At 46.7% G+C, this 23,906-nt stretch overlaps 1 protein-coding gene and 1 pseudogene across 5 annotated transcripts in view; one reads left to right on the forward strand and one right to left on the reverse strand.

Annotated features, from left to right (window-relative positions):
* LOC149126026 (uncharacterized) overlaps positions 1 to 23,906 on the reverse strand; it is an 84,168-nt gene that overhangs the window by 40,815 nt on the left and 19,447 nt on the right. The window contains exon 4 of one of the 5 annotated variants that reach the window (XR_016235271.1): positions 18,153 to 18,253. The exons of the other annotated variants lie outside the window; for them this stretch is intronic. The gene's annotated coding sequence lies outside the window, so the exon portion shown is untranslated. The remainder of the gene's footprint in view (positions 1 to 18,152; positions 18,254 to 23,906) is intronic. 5 annotated transcript variants of the gene reach the window in all.
* Positions 11,995 to 13,819, forward strand: LOC100354594 (poly(rC)-binding protein 2 pseudogene; annotated as a pseudogene).

Consider the following 23,906-nt stretch of genomic DNA (forward strand, 5'->3'; position numbering starts at 1 on the left):
CAATAGGTGGATAGTATTGTCAACCTATGCATCTTCCCCTTGTTTCCTTCATAAATTCATCATTCATGCATTATCACCTGTTGTTTTTTTTTTTTTCTTTACCATTCCTGGCTACAAGAATAATGATTATTTTCAGTGATCAGAGACACAAACTTACAAATTGGATATGGTAGCAGTTTTTGTCCATCTGTCATGTTCGTAAGAGACTTGGCAAATGCCAGTCTTATATTATTCAGTGGTGAGACTGACAGTCTTGTGGAGTCAGAAATGGATACAGTAGATTCAGCTGCCATGTCAAATCAGATGGAAAGTCTATCATTGTTGGGATCTGAATAAGGACGCAGGAGTCAGCATTGTGGTATTACGGTCTCTAGTTGAAATCAAGTGATAGAAATTTATAACTTTCCCAAGGTGTCATTTATCTACCCGTGGTTCTGTGTATGAGTTACTCAGCCTTCAAGTGCTGCATTTCTACAGTGCCTAAAGCCATGAATCTCCAAACACAGCACCCACAGTGCAGCCAGGCTTCACATGAACTGTCAGGTCAGCTCCACACCAGGTACGTGCAGGGGATGGGGTCAAAGCAAGGCTGAATGGCACACTACGAAAGTAGTACAGTCACTGGTAAATCATCCTTAAACTGAGAAATAGGGTGAAGAATCTCCGCAGAGGCCTCCACCTTTGGGACAAATTCCATGTCCTCATTTAAAGTCCCATTTTATTCCCCAAAATAGGAGCATAAGCTTTTTTTAAAAAAAGAATCCTGATGATAAATCATTTTAAAAAGTAGTCAGAAATATAAACAGTAGAGTCCAGTTCTGGTGGGGTAGAAGGTTAAGCCCCTGCTTGTAATGCTGGCATCCCATATGGGCACGGGTGCGAGAGCTGGCTGCTCTGCTTCCAATCCAGTTTCCTGCTAATGCACCTGGGAAAGCAGTAGAAGATGGTCTAAATGCTTGGGCCCCTGCACCCATGTGGGAGACCCTGAAGAAACTCCTGGCTCCTGCTTCGGCCTGGCCCAGCCCCTGCTACTGCTGCCATGTGGGGAGTGACCCAGCAGATGGAAGCTCTTTCTCTCGCTGTCTCTCCTCCTGTCTCTGTAGCTCTGCCTTTCAAATAAATAAAACATAAATCTTTAAAACAACAGTTTTTAAAAATGTGAATAATGATCCTAGCTCCAAGAACTCCTTGATGGAGTTACAATCATAACAAAAAAAACAAACAAAAAAAGATATCCAACCGTGTGAATAAATGCATTTTGGTCTATAAATATGGTGAATCATAATAGTGCTAGAATAACTGCTTATAAAAATTTTAATGACAAAATACATCACATTAGGTTAAATTTCTCAGGCTATAATACTATATCCATAAAATAGCCATGTAGGAAAACATGGAAATAAAATAACCAAAATATGAACAGTGGTGGTTATGTAATGTAGACATACCAGAGAATGTTTCCTTTTGCTTCACCTATTTTCTGTATTTTCTATGATATGCATGCAACTGCCTTCGTACTCAAAGAAGTAAGAGGAATTAAAATTAAAAGCCTTTAAATTGACCTGTTCTGGTGATTGGCTGGTAAAATATTCTGTGTATGGACTTACAAGCTGTGGTGGATGCTGTTTTGTAACAAATACCCTTGTATGCATTTTATGAAGGAAACATGCTCTTTGAGATTTCTTAAGTTTACAAAGAAAAGGACATGGACAATGACGCAAAGGCTTCTGCTCTTTCCAATCTTAAGGGGTGAAAAATAACCATTTCCCTGGCTGTGACCCCTACCTGTCCCACTTCCCTGTGCATCTCTGGCCTGGCCCCCAGGCAGGGGGTACCCCTGCTGGGCAATGACTGACCCTCCTACTCAGTGACCTGAGGCCACCTGGGAATTTTGGACCTACTCTATTCATTTTATTCGTCATCCAAACTTTGGCTATGAGACATGTTGCCATCAAGCTAACTTCACCCATGGGGCTCCCTTTAGCTGTAATCATTCACGCTGGCTTTCAGTCTCCTCGCCTTTATCCTCATCAGAAAACTTCTCAAGGCTCCAGTCTGGCAGGGAGATTAGCACTGAGGCCTGCTGCTTCCATCAGTGTCCATACGTCACTAGGGCCCATGACATAATGCCGGGACAGGATGGGCCCCAGTGACTGCTAGTGACCTGCTGCTGTGGTTCCCCAAGGCCACAAGCATTTTCCAGAAGCCGCATTCTTGTTGGTGTCATGCTTTCTAAAATGCCAGCTTTTGCACTGGTTTTATAGCAAATTATACAACAGGTCTTCAAACAGTTCATGGAAAACGTGCCTTACAAAAAAAAAAAAAAAAAAAAAACAACAACAAGCATAGACTTAAATTTTTTTTTGCATCAAAATAAACTTATCTTTGAATTCCCTTTTTCCATGCACTTTGTATCTCTCTTTACACAGCCACACCTTTGCCCAAGAACACACACACGGTCCCGATGGCCTAAACGGAACATGAACAAGATCCTCATACTTTGCAGGAATTGCTTCATAAATACTCGGTTATACTTTGGTGTCAATCAACAGTTTGTGTGTGTGTGTGTGTCTGTGTGTGTATAGCGAAGGTAGATGAAAAATTGCTTTTCAAGCTGAATTTTGTACAACTAAGTTTACTGTGTTCTATTTATACACATGTGGCTATCTGACACTAGGAATTCCTCCATAGGAATTAAAGATAAACCTTCAAAATTTAAGGTTGAGAATCACAAAAGTTGACCCTCACGTTTTTGTTTCTTTTGGCCAGCTACAGGTGATGAAAGCAGACCAGTGTTTTGCCCACTCCACCTATTCAAGTCCTCCAAGGGTTAGTAGAGGCTGACTCAAAACCAAGAGCTCCATCTGCATGGGCCAGCTCACCCATCAGATGTTAATGTCTTCTGGAAATACCCTCACAGACACACACAGAAATAATGCTAGCCAGATATCTGTGCACCCCATGGCCCAAATTAACCATCACAGATGGCCTGGGGCTACCTTTGAATCCACTTCCAGACAGTGTGATGCAAAGTCCAGATGCCAAGCGGCAGTTTTTTCCGGATACCAGGTCAGTTTTCTTTAGTCATCACTTGACTTGGTCCTGTACCACCGCTTCAGATCCGAGCAGTTTTTATAACTGGTTTTCTTGCCTTAATTGTGTATTTTTCCATAAAGACTCATTGTTCAAACATATCCCTAAGACCATGGAGATTTGTTTTAAGATTTATTTTTACTTATTTGAAAGGTGGAGTTAACAAAAAGAGAGAGGGAGAGACAGAAAGAGAGCTCTTTCATCTGCTGCCACACCCTCCTGTAAGGTTACGACAGTCAGGGCTGGGTCAGGCCAAAGCCAAGAGCCAGAAGCTTCATTCGGGTAGCCCATGTGAGTACAGGGGCTCAACTCCTTGGGCCCTCTCTGCCGCTTTCCCAGGCACATAAGCAGGGAGCCCAATCAGAAGTGGAGCAGTCGGGTCTTCAGCTGGCACCCCACCCTTATGGCCTGCCGGCATTGCAGGCGGTGGCTTAACCAATGGTGGTCACAATGTCAGCCCTGAACATGGAGATTTATTACTCTTCAATTTGTGGTTATTTGGTCTTTTCACCTTAATCTTGTAACTGAAATCTAACTCCTCTTTGAACTTGAATCACTGGAGAAAATACTAGGAAAAAATATACCTAAGTCCTTTGTGCACTAGCAACATACAATTTCTAGCATGGAAAACAAGCCACAAATTTGGGCAATAAAAATTTTTTTTGGATATATTAAGTGCCTTATCCTTTTTGAAATTTAGTAGCTTACTAGTGTATATCTTGCTTTGGGTTGTTTGTGAGCTTCTTATGGCCAGTTCTACCTTTCATCAGGAAAACCAATGCACTTTTGTTTAGCTACTGGACTTAACAATGAGAGTGAAGATGGATAAAATATGCAGACCAGTGACAGAACCAGGATCGGTCAAAACAAAAAGAGGAATTTGTCTTTTAAGCAGAACTGAGATGCACATCTATCCCTAAAACATAAACCAAATGCTAGGAGGCATGCCCAGTAACACTGCTGTCTGAACTTGTCTGAAAGATGCACTACTTCATCCTAAAAGAATTCAGTTGGAAAGTTGTGCGGAACTAGAGATAATGCATTCGGAATCACTGACAAGCAAATGTGCCTTCAGAAACTGGCTAAGCTTGGAAAAGGGGAAAATGTGGTGCAATGGCTGAGAACCAAACACGTGGCTCTTGAAAAGCAATCAGCACCATGCCCAAGGTTTAGAGCAGAATTTAAAGCAGTGGGGTCCAATCCTCTCTGCCACTTTACTCCAGGAACTTCGTAACTGACTGAGCCTCGCTGAGCCTCGGGGTCACTGTGGGCAGAATGGGGCAAACAATCTCTCCTCCTTCCTAGCTCGGCTGTGCAGAGGAAATGAACACAGGTAAAGCCCCACTGATACCACTGAGGAAAGCACCTTGCAAATGTCCGTAGTGGACAAATGCCACCCTCTGCGTGGCGGATCGTAGAAACAGGCCTTTATTTTGGATTACAGAACAAATAAGCTGATCAAAGAAGCTCTGTGTGTCTCAAAAGCAAAGACTCTGTGAGGCAGCAGAGTAAGAGCGTGACAAAGGAAGTCAGCAGAAGCAATTTAGAAAGCAAAATTAGCTGGCCAGAGTAGCTCAGCCCAGAAGCAAAGAAATATTACTATTGTGAATGGAATCATGCAATAATAAAAGGACTTCCGCTTCCTTATATTTAAGGATTAGAAACTGCTGGGGGTGTAATCTTCCTCTAACAAGAATTCAGTGGAAACTCTAAAACTCCCTTCAGGCTCACCAAAAGGTCACAGTTATACTTTGACCTGTACAAGAAAATGTTCTTGCAAAAGTGTGTAACCAAACATAAGTATTTTAAAAACCACTAACCCATGAGGAATAATGGTGAAGGGGCAGTGCCTCTAGGCCTCCATTTAATTGTTTCTTTCTCAGAAAGAGAGAATGAGAGAGAGAGAGAGAGTGAGAGAGAGAGAGAGAGAGTGTGGTAGAGGTATCTTCCACTTGTAGGTTCACTCTCCAAGAGCCTGCAATGGTGAGGGTTGAGCCAGGCTGAAGCCAGAAGCCAGGAGATCAAACTGGGCCCCTCATGCGGGTGGCAGGGACTCAGGTACTTGTCTCCCAGGGTGAGCATGAGCAGGGATGTGGAGGTGGGAGCAGAGCTGGGGCTCCAGCCCAGGCACTCTGATATGGGATGTGGGCACTCCAAGCAGCATAGTAACCGTTATGCTGCGCTTGGGGTTTTGATTAGCACAGGAGACATGATAAGAAATTGTCTGATACTCAAGATGTGCTTTGCAGATCTGAGTACAGAGTGTGGATGCAGGGATTGTTGGGAGACTACAGAGCAGGAAGGCCAAGACGACTCATGAGAAACATAATGGACCTGCTTCCCCAAGACCCTAGTAGGTCAGTGGGTCTCTTTGGCTTTTCCTGTGTTGGTAGAGAAACAGAATGTGCTTATTGCTTCAGATGCATGATCCTCTCCAGAAAAGCCTCACAGGGAACACGCAGGTCACATAATAAGAGTAAACTCTAGGGGCTGGCGCTGTGGCGCAGCGGGTTAACGTCCTGGCCTGAAGCGCCAGCATCCCATGTGGGCACTGGTTTGAGTCCCAGCTGCTCCACTTCTGAACCAGCTCTCTGCTATGGCCTTGGAAAGCAGTAGAAGATGGCCCAAGTCCTTGGGTCCCCGCACCCACGTGGGAAACCCTGGGGAAGCTCCTGGCTCCTGGCTTTGGATTGGCGCAGCTCCAGCCATTGCGGCCAACTGGGGAGTGAACCAGCGGACAGAAGACCATTCTCTCTCTCTCTCTCTCTCTCTCTGCCTCTCCTCTCTCTGTGTAGCTCTGACTTTCAAATAAATAAAAAAAAAAAAACTTAAAAAAAAGAGTAAACTCTGCAGTTCAGTGAACAAACCAAGCATACATAAGATCCTTAAGAAAAATGAAGTAATTGAAGAATATTCACTTGGATATTAACGTAGCAGGAACAAATTTCAGCACCCTAACCTCAGCTGGGCCAGAGCATAAACTCTGTTGTCTATCACTCAAATTATCTTTTTTTATTTATTTTTATTTATTTTTTATTTTTTTTTTGACAGGCAGAGTGGACAGTGAGAGAGAGAGACAGAGAGAAAGGTCTTCCTTTTGCCGTTGGTTCACCCTCCAATGGCCGCCGTGGCCGGCATGCTGCGGCCGGCACACCGCGCTGATCTGAAGCCAGGAGCCAGGTACTTATCCTGGTCTCCCATGGGGTGCAGGGCCCAAGCACTTGGGCCATCCTCCACTGCATTCCCGGGCCACAGCAGAGAGCTGGACTGGAAGAGGGGCAACCAGGACAGAATCCGGTGCCCTGACCGGGACTAGAACCCGGTGTGCTGGCGCCGCAAGGCAGAGGATTAGTCTAGTGAGCCGCGGCGCCGGCTTCAAATTATCTTTGCTCTGTGATCACTCACCCTGCCAAGTGGCAGAAGACACAACAATGCCAATTCAAGGCACAGTATCAGTCCATCCAGATGGCTCATTTCTTCAGATCTATTGACAGATTGAAGACTTTTTTCCAACTGACTCCTCCATTCTCTCTCCTTATCTTTCTTCTCCAAAGAGAGCTTACAGGAAAAAAACACCACATCCCAGTCACTGGCTGCTTGCCCCTGAGCTGCACAACCCCAGGGACTTCTGGAGGTTACCGTCTGTCCGCCCTGAGGTATGTAGAGATCAGCCAGAGCCAACCTGCATGTGCACACACACACACACACACACACACTCTGATACTTCCTCCTTCTAAATACGAAGCCCTCTGGATCCCCTTGCTTACTCCTAGACATAGTCACACCCTCCGGGTGAAATAAGGATCTAGGCTTCTTCTGAATTCGATCCACTCACACGTCCTGTCCGTGGGTGTCAGGATGAGCTCTGCTAAAATGCAGCCCCTTGGTATTTGAGAAAATAGCAGATGCAAGAAGCCCACCTCACCTTCCTCCCCTTTCTCCATGAAGCAGGTCCTTAAACCAGGAAAGACCTTCTGCCCTTCCTCTGGAGCAGAACACAAGGGGCTCATGGGAGAACTGCCTTCCCCATACCCTGCGGCACGGAGAGCCCGAATCTGAGGGGATGGGTCACAGAGGGGAGAGTGAACCAGCGGGCTTTGCCAAGTTTTCCCTAGTTTACTGCCACTGGGGGCCACTGCTTTCAGAAGCCCTCCAGGAATAACGGGCAAGGTAGGAAGCCTTTTGCCAGGAAACCCCCAGAAAACACGTTGTTCAAGCTCGCCAGCCTAAACTGGGTCAGGCAGTGCTATGGATTTGCTGGTTTTTTTCACCAGTCCTCCCCGCAGGGCTCACTTGTTTGGATCTTGGTGCCCAGAACGGCTTCACTGCGAGGTGATGGACCCTTGAAGAGGTGAGGCCTAGAGGGAGGCGCTAGGTCCCGTGAGGGCACGAGCTGACAAAGGGTAAGGAGACTTCTCACGGGGCCCTGGTGAGTTCTCATGAAAGCATTGCCATGAAATGCTGAGACTTGCCCAGCCTACTCTCCGTCCGGCTTGCTATGTCCAAATGTGATTTATTCCGCTTGCGCGTGATCCTGCCATCTGTGGCGAGGTCCTCAGAGAGCAGAGCTGAGGCCAGCCAGGAGCATGCCTCTGCAGCCCCAGAGCTGGGAGCTACAGACACCTCTTTTCTCGATCGTTCGTCTGCCTCGGGCATTTTGTGATAGCAAGGAAGAGGTGACTCATTCCTGAGTGCACGAGGTGGGAATGGGACCGCATACATAGTCTAGGCTTCATCCATCTGCTGTTTTCTCCAAGTCCCATGGCCTTATGGAGCAGATTAAACACCCACGTGAGAATGCGGGCAGTTACTGCACAGCAAGGGAAGAAGCGGTGGGAAATCAGACACAAGATCCACACCAAGAGTAATGCACCATCGTGGTGAACAGTTTAAGTTCTGGAACCAGACTAGGAAAAACATCTTGACCCTATTCATTGCTAGACGTGTGACTGTATGCAACTTCTTTAATCCCTCTTTGCCCATCTATGATATAAAGATGGTCATCTTACCCACTTCCCAGGATTATCGCTGTAATTCAATAAATTCACAAATATAAGACACTCCGAATGGTGCCTGCTGCATGTGTATAATCAGAACGCATTAGCCATTCCCTCTTCTGATACTGACAAGTCTCCAGTTCACAGGTCTATTGGTTCACTCTGCTGCACACACTGAGAAGGTGATGATACTCCAGGTAGCCCAGATCCATCGAAGAGGAATTTAAAGATGCTGTTCATTTTAGGATCCCACAGAGAGTAAATGCAGAGCTTGGCTTTGTGGGCAGGTTTCTCCAAGTCTCACTTCTCCTCCAAGAACCAGCTTCCCCGTAGGTAGAGGGCAGGTTGCACGTACCAGGCAGAACGGCAAAGAAAGGAAAACTGTGGTATTTTTCTCCAGATTTCCTACCACAGCACGTATTTGTAAACTTAGTCAATTTTAAAGAAAATTTTATTCATTTATTTTACTCATTTGAAAGGCAGAGCGACACAGAGATTGATCTTCCATCTGCTGGCTCACTCCCCAGATGCTCACAGCCAAGGCTGGGTCAGGCTGCAGCCAGGAGCCAGGAACTCTAACTGGGTCTCCCGAGCGGGCAGCAGTGATCCAACGACTTGAGCCACCACCTGCTGCCTCCCAGGGTGTGCACTGTCAGAAAGCCGAACAGTAGGCAGAGAGACTCAATCTAGTGGGTATCCCAAGCAGCAGCTTAACCCGCTGCACCACAATTCTGTACCCCAACTTTGTGAAATTTTAAAGCTGTGGTTGAAAGGGGCCCATGCCATGGTGCAGTAGGTTAAGCCTCTGCATGTGGAGCCAGCATCCCATATGGGCACTGGTTCGAGTCCCAGCTGCTCCATTTCCAATCCAGTTCGCTACTAATGGCCTGGGAAAGCAATGGAAAATACCCCAATTGTTTGGGCCCCTGCATGCACATGTGAGACCCAGAGGAAGCTCCCGTCTCCTGACTTCGCATTGGCCCAGCTCCAGCTGTTGCAGCCATTTTGGGGAGTGAACCAGCAGAGAGAAGACCTCTCTCTCTATGGCATAGCAGGCAAAGCCACTGCCTGCAACGCCAGCATCCCATGGAAGCAGCGGTTTGCGTTCCAGCTGTTCCACCTCCAATTCAGCTCCCTGCTAAAATCCCTAGGAAAAGCAGAAGATGGCCCCAAGGTTTGGACCCCTGCCACCCACATGGGAGACCCAGATGAAGATCCTGGCTCCTGGCTTTGGCCTGGCCCAGTGCTGCCTGTTGCAGCCATCTGGGGGACTGAACCAGCAAGTGGAAGGTCTCACTATCTCTTCTCTCTCAGTAATTCTTTCAAAATAAGTAACTTGGCTGGCGCCACGGCTCAACAGGCTAATCTTCTGCTTGCAGCGCCGGCACGGCACACCGGGTTCTAGTCCCGGTCGGCACACCAGATTCTGTCCCAGTTGCTTCGCTCCTCTTCCTGTCCAGCTCTCTGCTGTGGCCCAGGAGTGCAGTGGAGGATGGCCCAAGTCCTTGGGCCCTGCACCCTCATGAGAGACCAGGAGAAGCACCTGGCTCCTGGCTTCAGATGGGCGCAGTGTATCAGCCATAGCGGCCATTGGGGGGTGAACCAACGGAAAAAGGAAGAGCTTTCTCTCTCTCTCATTGTCCACTCTGCCTGTCAAAAAAATAAAAATAAAAAAAAGTAACTCCAAAAAAAAAATCAAGATCATAGAATGAATTCCCTTGAGAAAAAAAAGACATTTTTACGGCCAGGGAAATGGGAAGTTGATGGTAGGAGGTCTGGCTAAGCACATTTCTGCTACAGTGGTTTGTTGTTGGTTTTTTGGTTTTTGTTTGTTTGTTTGTTTTGTTTTGTTTTTTTGCCAGGCAGAGTTAGACAGTGAGAGGGAGAGACAGAGAGAAAGGTCTTCCCTCCATTGGTTCACCCCCTAAATGACTGCTATGGCTGGTGTGCTGCGCTGATCCGAAGCCAGGAGCCAGGTGCTTCCTCCTGGTCTCCCATGCGGGTACAGGGCCCAAGGACCTGGGCCATCCTCCACTGCCTTCCTGGGCCACAGCAGAGAGCTGGACTGGAAGAGGAGCGACCGGGACAGAATCCGGCCCCCCGACCGGGACTAGAACCCGGTGTGCCTGCGCCGCAGGTGGAGGATTAGCCTAGTGAGCCTACTACAGTGTTAAGGATGATACTAACAACCTGCATTTCACTTTGTAGTTTACCTCTATCCCTCCTGGTGGACCCTGCTTTAAACAATGCCTCTTAGCAAATCATATACATAGAGCTGTCTCAGTAAGTGGTTTTTAACTCCTAAAGTACTATTCATGCAGGATACACTCAACAGGGGTCTAACAAGGATATTGGCCAGTATTTTCATTGGAGATGATATATGCTGCAGATAAAACTTGAGGATAAGTGGATCAACTCACTGCCACTGGAGACTGACAATCAAGAGGCAGGGGCACACTCCGAGCTGACAGCCACCCGCCCTACACGTGTGCTTTCAGAAGATAACTTTCAGACAACCAAGGTGGTTTCATTTTTCAAGACCCGGATTACACGGCCTGAACAAGATCTCAAATATGCAAAATTAAATGTATACCAATGAGATTTACTTCACAAAGGAAAAGGGAGTGACTGGACAGAAGAGATGTTCAGGAGAATAAGGAGCCATATTCCCCATTCCACTGCCGGATGTGAAATGGAAACAATAATATTTACTCCATGCGTGATGTAAAGATGGAATCCAATAATGTTTATAATACCTTAGCACAGTTTGTGGCATAAGATAAAACTCAGTAAAATGTATAGCTCTTATACACTCTAACCTGCCATTAGATGTGCTACATGAATACTTCCAGGGGATTTTTTACCATAGCCACACAGATTATAAATAACCCAACAGAACAACCACGTTGGAATCTTGCTCCTTTGTACTATGATCCCATTGATGACATGTTATCAGTCGTATTAATGATCACCATGCTTTCCCTTACACAAATATTAAGCTTTGCTTGTTAGCCCTAGGCCCTTACTCCTATGCTCATTAACTCTCTACTGTTGTAAAGTCATTCTCTGCCACTCTTTATGTTTGCTCCTCTGGGTGATTTTATATTAATAAGAACCCCTCGCATTTAGCAACCTTGCCATGAATCTTGCTATACCTTTGATCATGGGTTGAATGCGCTACAGCCCATTCAGCTTTGAAATTAAGCCATAAGAACAAAAACACACCATCTGCAGGACTTCCATGGTATCACTGCAAATCCCCTTGGGGCCTTTCTACTCTTGTCCTTTCACGTGCTCCACGCCCCTGCAGAGAGCCTGTGCATCACCCCCGCACCGGCGCTACCCGGGGATCCAGCTCCCAGGACTCAGAACAAGGACAGCCCCTGCCAGGAGCCTCTCAGGCCTGTGTCCACGTGGCATTAGTGTAGATCCCCGTGTAGACGTTTATAACTGTGCCAGGCCAGGAAATCGCCTTCAGTCATATTCCCTTAAGCCACGTCTTTCTGAGCATGTTCTAAAATCTTCTTAGTGGAAGGGATGAAATTCTAAATAGCTTTCCTTAACTCCCTGGATGAGAAGCACGCTGTTATTACTGAGTCGAGTGCTGATACTACCGATAATATAATGCCCATTCTCCCTCACAGCTTTTTAAATGTTTATGTATCTATTTATTCAATAAGCCTTTACTAAGCCTTTTCTGTTTTTCGAGATAATAGAAATACAATATCGTACAGTGCAGATAGGATCTGTGCCCTTAAAACCCCTAAGATCTAGTGTGGAAGACCAGTAATTTAACAAGCAATTATACGTGAGAGCAATAAACTCTGCCATAGAAGACACTCAAAATTACGGTAGAAGCACACGGCACTTCACGTGCAGGAAGCCGGCAGACGTCTGCGAAGGCATGCAGGTGAGTGAAGGGAAAAACAGTGACGGCAGAGAAAACAGGGCCGGCACATGCAGAGACCTACGAGTTCCTGGCACAGGCTCGGCACGCAGTAAATGCTCACTACACACCGTGCTGACGCGGCATACTGAAGGGAATGAAAAAAATTCTCCACGGCAAAATGCAAGTGGACAAGTAGGACGATCGAAAGACGAGGCAGATCGGACTTAACATGGACAATGTTAGAAAGGCCACATCATAAAACTCACATAACGCAGTCAAAGCACCGTGTTTTCAGACAACGTAAGGCCACCGAGGAGTCTGAAGCCAGACAACGACGGGGTCAGATTTTCATTTTAGGGATGCTACTCTGAGTGCAATGTGGAAAGTGGATCAGGAGCGATGCAAGAGGGGAAGACGCAGTTTTCAAGTCCATGGAGCCAGGACCAGCAGAGGCAGCAGCTGGAGCAGCTGCAGCCTGCGTGCTCTCGCAACCACATGCCGTCCACTGCCCTTCCCCTGCCCCAGGGTCTCTTTCCACCTTCCTCCTGCTCTTCCTCCTGCAGCCTCCCTTCCTCTCCTCCACTTTCCCACCTGTCCCTCGTGTTCTGCCCACACCCCCACCCCACCGCCTACGCTCCCCAACACAGCCCCGCCACTTTCCCCTCAGTTGCCTCACACCTGCAGTTTTTGGCTTTCACCCCAAACCCACCACTCAATATCCAGCTCCCATGAACGCTGCTCGAAGCCACACTGGTGTGACTGAAGGTGGAGTCAATGTCACTGTCACCACCCGGCTCCTTATGCATGGCAAGGAAGTTGGCAGCATCACTGGAGAAAAAGGACAGTCTATGAAGATGTGCAAGGAGAGCAGTGCACGTATCGACACCTCACAGGAGATCACCCGAGAATTAGCACTTGGGCTGGACCCACGGATGCCACCTTCAAAGCCTTAGCCACAATCACTGGCAAACTGGAAGAGGAACCAGCAGCTCTATGAGCTACAGCACCAGTGCCAGTCAGCTCCGGGTTCCCTGAGGCTGGTGGTCCCTCTGGTGGGTAGCACTCTCTCGTTGGGAAAGGTAGAATTAAGATCCAGGAAATACGAGGGAGTCCCGGGGCTCAGGCGCAGGTAGCAGGGGACATGCTCCCCGATGCAACTGAGTGGGCATCGCTATCTCTAGCATTGCGCAATCCATCACGAGCGTGCCAAGCAGATGTGCACGGTCACGTTGGAGACTCGCTCAGGAGCTCCTGCAGGACGTAACCACCCTGTACCAGCCCAAGCTGCCCAGCTCTCTACTCCCCTTCTCAGGTGGTCTGGACAAGTACAGCACAGGCAGCGACACCCCCAGCCATGTCCCTCAACCCTGACCTGGAGGGACCACCTCCAGAGGCCCTTATCATTCAAGGACAGTATGCCACTCCACAGCCAGATTTGACCAAGCTGTACCAGCTGGCAATGCAACCGTCTCGATTTCCCAGGATGCCTGGAAACACAGGACTCAGGGCAGGTCTGGATGCACCTGCTCAGACCACTGCTCATGAACGCACCACTGCAAACAATCTGACTGGCTGAATAACCGGGTGCCGAGGTGCCAAAACCAGTATCTGTGGGACGTGTGGGGTGTGGATCAAATGTGCGACCCCAGAAGAAGGATCTACTGATGGGCAGATTACCATCAATGGATCTGCCGCCGGCACGACCCTGGCTCCGTATCTAATCAAAGTCAGGCTTTCCTCAGAGACGGGTGGAATGGGGAGCAGCAAGAAAAATGCAGACTCATCCATAAGCCGCCTCCGCTGTGCGCCACCACCCGTGATCCATCTGTGTCATTTCTGAACAGTCAGCGATTCCAGGTTTTAAATAGTTTGCAAACTTTGTGAGTCTAAACACTTTATCATCTACTTGAGATTTTTTTTTAAAGTGTTTTCATTCCTTTCTCTGTTCAGCTGCTAGTGCTGAGATCCATATTTAGTTTTATAAATTTCTCCCAGTGTCTGTTTTTGTTTTGTTTTGTTTTGGGTTTTTTTTGGCTCATGTAAATCTAAGAGTAGAATATTAATGTACTTCACTTTAGTTCTCTGGTGTCAGGATTTTTTCAAAAACTTAAAATATGACTGCAGCTTTTTCTTTGTGAAAAGAAAAAAAACGCTAAAGACCAATCCAGTCAAGAGGAGACAGTGACTGGACTAAGATTTAATGGGGGGCGGGTATGGTGGCACTGTGGCATAGGGGGTTCGATTCCCGGCTGTTCCACTTCTAATCCAGCTCCCTGCTAGGCTAATGGTCTGGAAAAGCAGCAGAAGATGTCCCAAGCACTTGGGCCCCTGCACCCACACGGGAGATCTGGAAGAAGCTCCTGGCTCTTGATTTTGGATCAGCCCAGCTTCAGCCACTGTAAAAATCTGGAGTGTGAACCAGCACATGGAAGAACTCTCTCTCTCTCTCTCCCTCTCTATCTCTCTTCCTCTAACTCTGCCTTTCAAATAATTAAATAAATCTTTTAAAAATATTTATGGAATGTTCTCCCTGATCGGTGACAACTGACTGAACACCAAAAAGGAAACCTGTTGAAGTGAAATCGACACTATGTGAAACGGTGACTCGATCAGCATAGCCCTGACTGTTAATGAACAACTTAATACATTATCCCTCTTAGTAGTTTTTTTGTTTGTTCTACTTAATATGACTGGTTTAATTCTGTAATTAATACACAGTTATTCTTAAGTGTTGAAATTTAACTGAAATGTGATCCCTGTTAAACGTAAGAGTGGGAATAAGAGAGGGAAGAGATGTACAATTTGGGACATGCTCAAGCTGACTTGCCCCAAATGGTAGAGTTAGAAACATACCAGGGGACTCCAATTTAATCCCATCAAGGTGGCATGTACCAATGCATCTCACTAGTCCAAGTGATCAATTTCAGTTCACAATTGATCATAATGAAAGGACTAAGAGTCAAAGGGAGCACATAAACAGGTCTAGTACCTGCTAACACTAACCGATAGAATAAATAAAGGGGAGAGTGATCCAACATGGGAAGCGAGATACTCAGCAGACTCATAGAATGGCAGATGTCCTAAACAGCACTCTGGCCTCAGAATCAGCCCTAAAGGCATTCCGATCTGGCTGAAAAGCCCATGAGAGGATTTCAGGCATGGAAAGCCAAGACACTCTGGCAAAAAAAAAAAAAAAAAAAAAAAAAAAAAAAAAAAAAACACCTAAATGAAAGATCTCTGTGAGTGAGATCCCAGTGGAAAGAACAGGTCTTCAAAGAAGGAGGTACCTTTCTCTGAAGGGAGGAGAGAACCTCTACTTTGACTATGACCTTGTCTAAACAAGATAAGAGTCGGAGAACTCAAGGGGCTTCCATAGCCTTGGAAACTCATGACTGGTGCATAGGGAGATTACTGATGCCATAAACAGGAGTGTCAATTTGTAAAGTCAACAACAGGAGTCACTGTGCACTTACTCCTCATGTAGGATCTCTGTCCTTAATGTGCTGTACATTGAGACTTAATGCTATAATGAGTACTCAAACAGTATATTTTACTTTGTGTTTCTATGGGGGTGCAAACTATTGAAATCTTTACTTAATGTATACTAAACTGATCTTCTGTAAAAAAAAAAAAAAAAAAAAAGAAGAAATTATCAATTCCCAACTTGACTCTCACTGGGATTAAACATGACAATAGGTCTGATCTGATTTCATCATCATTTAAAAAATCATCTATTATTTTTCACTTTATGTTTCTGTGTGAGAGCAAACTGTTGAAATCTTTACTTAATGTATGCTAAACTGATCTTCTGTATATAAAGAGAATCGAAAATGAAAAAAAAAAGCCTGAACAATGCATGAAAGATATTTTATCATAAGCAGAGTAAGCTGATTTGTCTATACTTTTGTTTATCCTTTAATTAGTTTAGTAAGTTATTTTTCAAAGATAGCACAAGGAGAAACTTCAGCCAACTTAAATTATCCACAGATGCCCAAGTTCAGCCATTCAAATTATAATAGGAAAATTATTTGTTAAATTACACATTAGATTCTTCCTGAGGCTTCTACATGCTTATTTGTGGTATCCATCTTCCTTGTCAACTCATATTTTACTGTAATCTCTCTGATTGCTAAGTCCTATATTTTTCTACTGATCCTTTGTTCCTGCTGGATTTTCTCCTTTTAACTCCTCGTGACTTCTCACAGTCAAATGGCACCAGCCCACACTACTTCTGGCATCTCAGAAGTGCTGAGTTAGGGAGTAGAGCTCTGATGTAGCAGGTAAAGCCAACAGCCCATAGGGGTGACAGTTCAAATCCCAGCTGCTCCACTTCCAATTCAGCTCTCTGCTATGGCCTAGGAAAATATAGAAGATGGCCCAAGTTCTTGGGCCCCAGGTCCATGTGGGAGACCTGGAAGAAGATCCTGGCTCCTGGGTTTGGATCAAAATTGTGGCCATTTTGGGAGTGAACCCAGAGGATAGAAGACCTTTCTCTTTCTCTCTCTTTCTCTCACTCTCTCTCTTTCTTTCTCTCTCTCTCCCACCCCGCCTCTGTTACTCTGCCTTTCAAATAAATCAATAAATCTTAAAAAAAATATTTATGGAGAAATCTCATGGATTGGGGAAGTACTTAAGGTTGTATGGGATCTTGAGATACTGTATGAGAAGCACAAGTGAAAGGGAGGCACCTCAGGTTACTGGTCTGGGCGATGGGGTGAGTTCTGCTATGATTCATGGAGACAAATAACACGGGAGAGAAGAACAGGCTTGGATTAAGAGGCAAGCTGTTCCGAATTGAGCTGGAGATCCCTGTAAGACATCAACTAGAGGTGTCCAGGAGGAAACCTGAAAGCTGCAGCAGAAGTTCAAAAGAAACATGTGTTGGAAATAAAGATTTGGAAGCTGTCAGAATATATGTGGAAAATTAAACATAAAAATGGATATGCTCATATAGTTAGGGTGAACCTAATCAATACCAATACTAAAGACCTTGGTAGCTGCAGAAAAAAATATGAAGGAAACTGAGAGGATGGAGCCAGAATTTGTGCAGAAAACCAAGAACATACCACCAGGAGGAACTTGTTTGCAGACAGGAGACACCATTAGTAGCAATCAAATGCTGTAATGGGATAATTATTATTATGCCTGAGGCAGGCCCATACAATCAATCTTTTGATAAACTGTGACTTATAAGAGTAGTTTCAGAAGAGCAACAGGAGCAAAACCTAGTGTATTGGCCCACTTTTTGCTCCAATGACCACATACCAGAGGCTGGGTGCTTTACACAGAGTTCTGGAGGACTGAGGGCGTGTCACTGCAGTGAGCCAGCTCCGGTGACTACCTCCTGACTGGTGGCATCACACAGTGAGAGCACACACAAGAGGGAGAGGCCACCAGCCAGACCGGAAGTCAGAACCTAGGAGCGCACTGCAACTAGACCGGAAGCCAGGGCTGCAGAAGGCGTGGGGCAGGGAGAGAGCCTGTAGCCAGACTGGAAGTGAAGGTGAAGGCAGGGGTTAGATTCACTCTTTCCCAACCACCCCTCTGGCAGGAACAAACTCAGGGGTCCACGAGAACTGCCTCTATCATTTCCGGGGCCAGCGCCCCAGGGACTAGGCCGCACCACTTAAAGATCCCCTGCCTCTCTGCACGGCCATACTTGGTGCCAAGCTCCCAGCTCACGAACTTTCACAAGGCAGAGGGCATCCAAGGTTCCTCTGGCACCAGGTTGCTTGGGTTGAAGAGTGAGAGTGAGGAAAAGGAAATGCAAGTAGCATTCAGACTTATTCCAGAGACGTCTACTGAGAACAAAAGGAGAAAGATAGGGCACTGGTTACAGACAGACATGGGGACAGTAGGATATGGGGACAGTGTGGTGTGGAGGTAGCAGCATGCATGAGGCCTTGTCGGCTGGCTTCCGCCTCCTCAGTGACACAAACTGTGATGGTGAGAATGAGAAGGCAGGAGGCAGGTCTGAGAGTGGAAGGTGCATGCAGGCTTGAGAAGAGAGGGCACGCTGGGACACAGAGAGGGTACCCGGGTAGCGGGAGAGCCCAGTGGAGCCCGGAAAGTCCACAGCTGTGGCTGTGGCCATCTTCAGAGCTGTGTGATTCATGCAGTTGGCAGCACCCGCCCCTCCCCGGGTGGCTCCTCACACAGGCCTAGGGACATACCTGGGGATTACTCTTTTTACTTCCAAAGGCAAACAGGGAGCCTCTGCCTGGGCTTACAAGGAGGAGTTGAAACCATGGGTTCAGACAGATTCCTGCATAATCTGTAAAACATACAATGACTATTGTCCCCAACACCACAAGACCGGAAGGAAGAGCGGAAGTGGCCATGAGCTACCAGCTGAGGCCTGAATTCTTACCCTAACTCTCATCCTAACTGTGCAGCAAACATTTCTGACTCCTTCCTCAGTTACCAAGGCTCAGTGCCCACAGGGATAAAACCAAAGGACTGTATGAGAGGTCACCTCCAAGCCAGCCAGCCACGCTTGCTGTGTGAGGGGACCCCCGTGACACCACCGTAGCCTGGAAAGAACATTCCAGAAGCAGCAACACCAGGGTCAAGCTTCTAGAAAAGCTCTCATGTAGGAGAGCAGAGGGCCCTGGCCACCTCCAAGACCATGTTTTACCCACATTCAGCCATAACGTCCTAGCAGGCTTGCAGCCTGAGTGCCCTGGGGGTTCCATGTCACCAGGAAGGAAAGCACGTCCATGTGTTGGCAAATCCCAGAGAGAAGCCGGCGTCCCCAGAACTGCAGGAAGTAACCAAGCCAGACCCACCCCTGTCAACATCATCCCCAGACAGGGAAAGACGTATTAGGGGACCACAGCAACGGGCCTCCGGGTAACTCAGAAATTAATCGCCCCGGTTTAAAGCCAAATCAAAGTAATTTTTATTGTAGAGTACTTTTCCTAGAAACTCAGGCCACACAGTGGAGAAGGGATTTGCCTTTCAGTTTCTTTCTCTGCCAGATGAGTAATTTCAGAACAACTGCTGAGTGCTGAGTGATCAGACATTCAAGGACCAAAACTGGAGAGTCATTTTTTTTTTCCCATAACACCCTCGGGTAGCTGTTCACTGTCTCTGGAAGACAAAATTATTTTCCAGCCTGCTCCTGGAGGACCATCTATAAACAAATTAGAAATTTCAAAGGGTTTGTTTTCTGCCTTCTGGCTGCCAGTAGGGGCTGTGCGCTTTGTGTCATTCGTATGAAAAAGTAATTTAACAAAGAGAAGAGAGAGACAGCTCCTCAGCTCCAAACAGACAAGCATGAACACCCCCGTCCTCGCCCTTCTGTCCTCCCGCTCTGTCCAGGGTCTTGGTTGGTCAGTGCTCTGTCCAAGCACATTTTTACTGGACGCAGCTTGCAGTCCTGCAGGGCTCCAGGAGCCTGGGAGACAGGCTGTTCCATCAATAAGAAGAAAATGGGAAATGAGCGCTGATTTATGGCTCAGTCTTACAAATAGCTGAGCTCAAGGAACCGCCCACCCGGCTGTGGAGGCAGGCAGGGGAGAGCCGCATCCATTCCCTCCCAGCGAAGAAGGAGACGCAAGTAAACACGGCCCCAAAACCAGAGGTCTTTCCAAGCGTTTTACAACAGCCTGTCAAGTGAGGCACTTGGAGATATTTCAATAGGAAGGGGAAAAAAAAAAAAAAAATCAGGGATGCCTGATGCTAACTCAGGACAGGAGTTAAGCAGAACATTATTGCCACCAAAAAAATCTTCCTCCCCCAAATAGCTTAGCTGACAGAAAGCACCAGGTTCACAGGTATAAGGAAAGCATTATACTCCCATGGGTGCTGGGAAACTCAGAGGCAAAGAACAGGGAAGTGCTTATGTATGGCATGCGGCAACCTCTCGTGAAGGCAGGACCAGCGGGCCAGGGTCACTGCTCCCCGTCCTTTGTGGCCCAAAGTCAGCATATGGAGAATGAGATGCTTTCCTGAGTTCTGGCATGGAAAGTCCATTTTCTCATTATTATCTTAGTTTTCATTCTCTGGGACTGATTTGGGGCTTGGCTGGCAGTCAAGAGCCGAGGAACAGGAGGTTCACAAATACAGCTATTTCTAGCACACTGATACTCTCCACTACTCCTGGCCTAAGCGGCGTGCCAAACCTAGACTCTGCTTTCTAGGGCCCTATTCAGAGTTTTGCACTTTAAGGTGAAGAGGTCTTAAAAGGCTTCCTAGCATGGTGCATTTCATTTAAAGAAAATCTTGGCTCAGGAAAACCAATTTGAAGCTGCTGAGTGTACGCCAATAGGAAAAAAAAAAAAAAAAAAAAAAAAAAAAAGTACCATGCAGCCTTAACTTGCTTCTCTACACCTCTTTTTTAAAACCTACATTTTACACACCTTGACTTTCCAAATCTATGTCTACAGAGTCTCTGGAGCCTTCCCACACATTTCCAGCAACCATTTTAGCCTTGGGTCCAAGGGAACAAGGGGAAAAATGATTTGTAGGGCCAAAGACCTCAAGAGCAGCCTCAGCCCAGGTCTGGTGCATGCGTGGGCAGGCAGACATGTATGTGTGTGCGTGTCACTGGCAGCAGAGGTGGGGGTGAGCTGCAGAATGAAGTGGACAGAGGGTAGAAGACACAGCATCCCAATCTGGCTAAGGCTCGGCTGTCACTTTATAGCCCTGATTAAAATTTTCAGAACTATGTTCAGATCAACAGCAATGAAGTCAGTCGTCTGACCACTGCCCGGGAGAAATGTTCTGACACCTTCAAACACATACCCTTCATCCATACCCCAGTACGCACAGTCTGGGAGCCAGCTACCAAACAAACCCTATTTTAAATCCACTTATTTTTACAAATGCCGTGCAGGGCAGGACTATTCCTAGTCTGTTGGCCATGAACGAGACAAAGCCATTCCTTTCTGCACATGTTAAGGAGAAGCACAACCTTGGCAGCAGAGAGGATCAGTTTTCATCGAGAGCATTTATAGTCCTGGGCTGAGATGATTGACCTGGGTTCAAATGACTAATCGAGAACAGACAAATGGCCTTCCCTTCCCCCCTGCTCCCTCAAAGGAATGCCATACTACACTGCAGACAAGATTTAATAAGCCTAAGCACATGCAATCTAAGGAGGATGAAACACGAGGCACAGGGGGAGTCCAGGTAGTGTACTCAATACCATACAGCAGTTTTACAAATTGTTTATTTCCTTCACCAGATGGACCTCTTTAAATTTCCCCTCTGTGTACCTTAGTCCTAATGGAAAACCCACCTGAATTGCTTCAGTGCCTGCACGGCCCTTTCTGGGATCTGAGCCAGGCGCAGTGCGTGCAGGGTTAACGCCAGCCTTGAGCGGTGCTCTGCCCTGAGTAAGGTTATTAAACAGGAACATTTGACTCATAATTTGTTCTCCTCATGTTAAGTAGATTGCAATAACTCAGCTGTCCAGGATCTGTTTATCAATGCTCTGTGGCTTTCAGCAGCAAATATTTTATAACCACTAAGTAGATGTTCAGACCACTCATCAAATGAAAGTCTCCCGTACTCAGAGCCAGTGTTATCATCACAACCCACCAAGTGGAGAGCTCGGGAGAGGCAGGAGCCCTGCCCCGGGGCCTTTCAGGCTTAGCCAGACCCTCAGCCTGGGAAATTCTCTCCCACTAAATGACTGTAATAGCAGCTGGCTCACCCTCAAGAGAGGCTATAACGTGTCAGGGACTCTTCATTGGCCTATACTGCCTCATTCATGGTCACTATTTTGTTTGTTTGTTTTATTCTCTCCTTTATGAGCATTCTAGGCAATGGTCTCCCATGTATTCTAATTCAAGAAGACAAAGGCAGGTAACAGGTCGTGCTACAGTCTGTACTGTGTTGACGCTGTATCCCTAAGCCCAGTTGATGAATATTAGTGAAGGAAATTACTAGTGTCACGGATATCCTTTTTCCACAATAATCTGGTTGTGGTTCATGAACTGGCACTTTCCCACCTAACATATAAGGAAGGCATTATCCCCAAAATGAAGGCATGCAAGAATTTTACCACGACATACTGGCCAGTTGTCAAGGTACTTGTAAGGAAGCCAGAACCTAGGCATGTATTAGATAATAATGGCTAAAACAGTATAAAGACTAGATGGCTACCATTTATCGTTTTTATTCTTAATGCAAATTCCCACATGCTGAAAAAAATGTGCTTGTGTCTCCAGTTTTGAATGATGTCCTTGTACTCATCAGCTACATAAACAATGCAATTCCCACGTCAATTCAGCTTCCTTAAGTTGGGATGCTGTCACGTGCAGCCAAGGAGGACAGAATAGTCCCCGTCCGAGCAGCAGCGGCGGGCTCGGCCCACAGCGGCAGAGGGAAGCTGCTGAGGGCCACTGGACAGTGACAACCCCTCGGTTTTCCATCTAAAGCAGGACAGACGTTGCCCCAGAGGGATGGGGGCCGCTGTTGATTAGGAAAAACAACAAGATGGGCCGGCGCTGTGGCGCAACGAGTCAAACCTGCCCCCTGCAGTGTCAGCATCCCATATGGGCACTGGTTCAAGTCCCGGCTGCTTCTCTTCCAATCCAGCTCTCTGCTCTGGCCTGGGAAAGCAGTGGAAGACGGCCCAGGTGCTTGGGCCCCTGCACCTACAAGGGAGACCTGGAGGAAGCTCCTGGCTCCTGACTTGGGATTGGCTCAGCTCCAGCTGTGGCAGCCATCTGGGGAGTGAATAAGCAGATGGAGGATCTCTCTCTCTGTCTCTCTCTCTCTGCCTCTCTCTGTACCTTTCAAATAAATAAAAATAAATCTTCAAAAAAAAAAAAAAAAAAAGAAAGAAAAAGAGAAGTACAAGGCAGACATGGCACAGAAAACCTTCTCTGCTTGCCCATCTCGTTTTCTGGGAGTCGCAGCACGTGCATCCCAGCACGAAGATAACTGCTCAAAATCTCACCAAGAGACGGTTTCCAGGGAGACACACACCAGGATGATGAGAGGAAGCTTCTCGCCAGGAAGTGCTATCTGACCGGAAATCTGGGGGGACCAGCAGGAAGGAAGACACATTCAAGAGCTGGAGAGAAGCACTAAAGGTACAGCATTTGGAAAATTATGCCCTAATCCACATGTGGGAAGTAACAAGATCATGATGGTAATCAGTAGCCAAAGAGAACAATGATAACAGCATACAGGAGTTTGACAAAAGAAAACCAAGAGATAGTCACGCATCACCCTAACGACACGCTGGGTAACAGTACTGAAAACCCAGTCAGAGAGGACACAGGAACTAACTCCAGAGAGGCAGGGACCCTGTACAAGAGACAAGGACTCAGCCTTGCTGTCAGGCCTGGCAGAACCGCAGAGGAAGGGGTGTCCACCAAAACCCAGGAGCCAAACGCCATGACCTTTCACCAGCGTCCTGACAACCGTAGTCTGCAGGAAGCCCGGGCACTGGGCCAGACGCCAGCTCCTCACCTTTTCTCTGACTCCCACTGAGTGTCCTGCAGCAGTGCAGAGGAGATGTGACAACAGCCCTTGAGGTGCTACATACACACATATGCACATGTACATGCATGTGATGTACAAACACCTACCTGTACAGATAAATGCACACACACATGCAATGTGGGACACACATGTGTGCATGCACACGTGTTCAATCAAGCATGCGTGCACGTGCACATGCAACATGCATACACTGAACACACACGTCAGAGTGGAAAACATTTTGAAATTTATGCATAGTTTTTTTCCTAAAGTGCATTTTTTATGAGCTTTTGAAGATCTCCCACATGCACGGTGTTCAAATTTTTTGAACCAAAACAACCATCTTCTATTTCCATTTTCCATGAGCTTCTTGAAGTACCCTCCGAAGTATGTGTGTTTATAAATACAACCATGCATAATACATATTAACATTACATATTTTTATAAATAAAATTATAAACATTACATATTTATATGAATGATAT

Source organism: Oryctolagus cuniculus, chromosome 6 (genome assembly GCF_051225735.1).
Source record: "Oryctolagus cuniculus isolate XC-2025 breed Fujian yellow rabbit chromosome 6, ASM5122573v1, whole genome shotgun sequence".
Classification (NCBI taxonomy): domain Eukaryota; kingdom Metazoa; phylum Chordata; class Mammalia; order Lagomorpha; family Leporidae; genus Oryctolagus; species Oryctolagus cuniculus.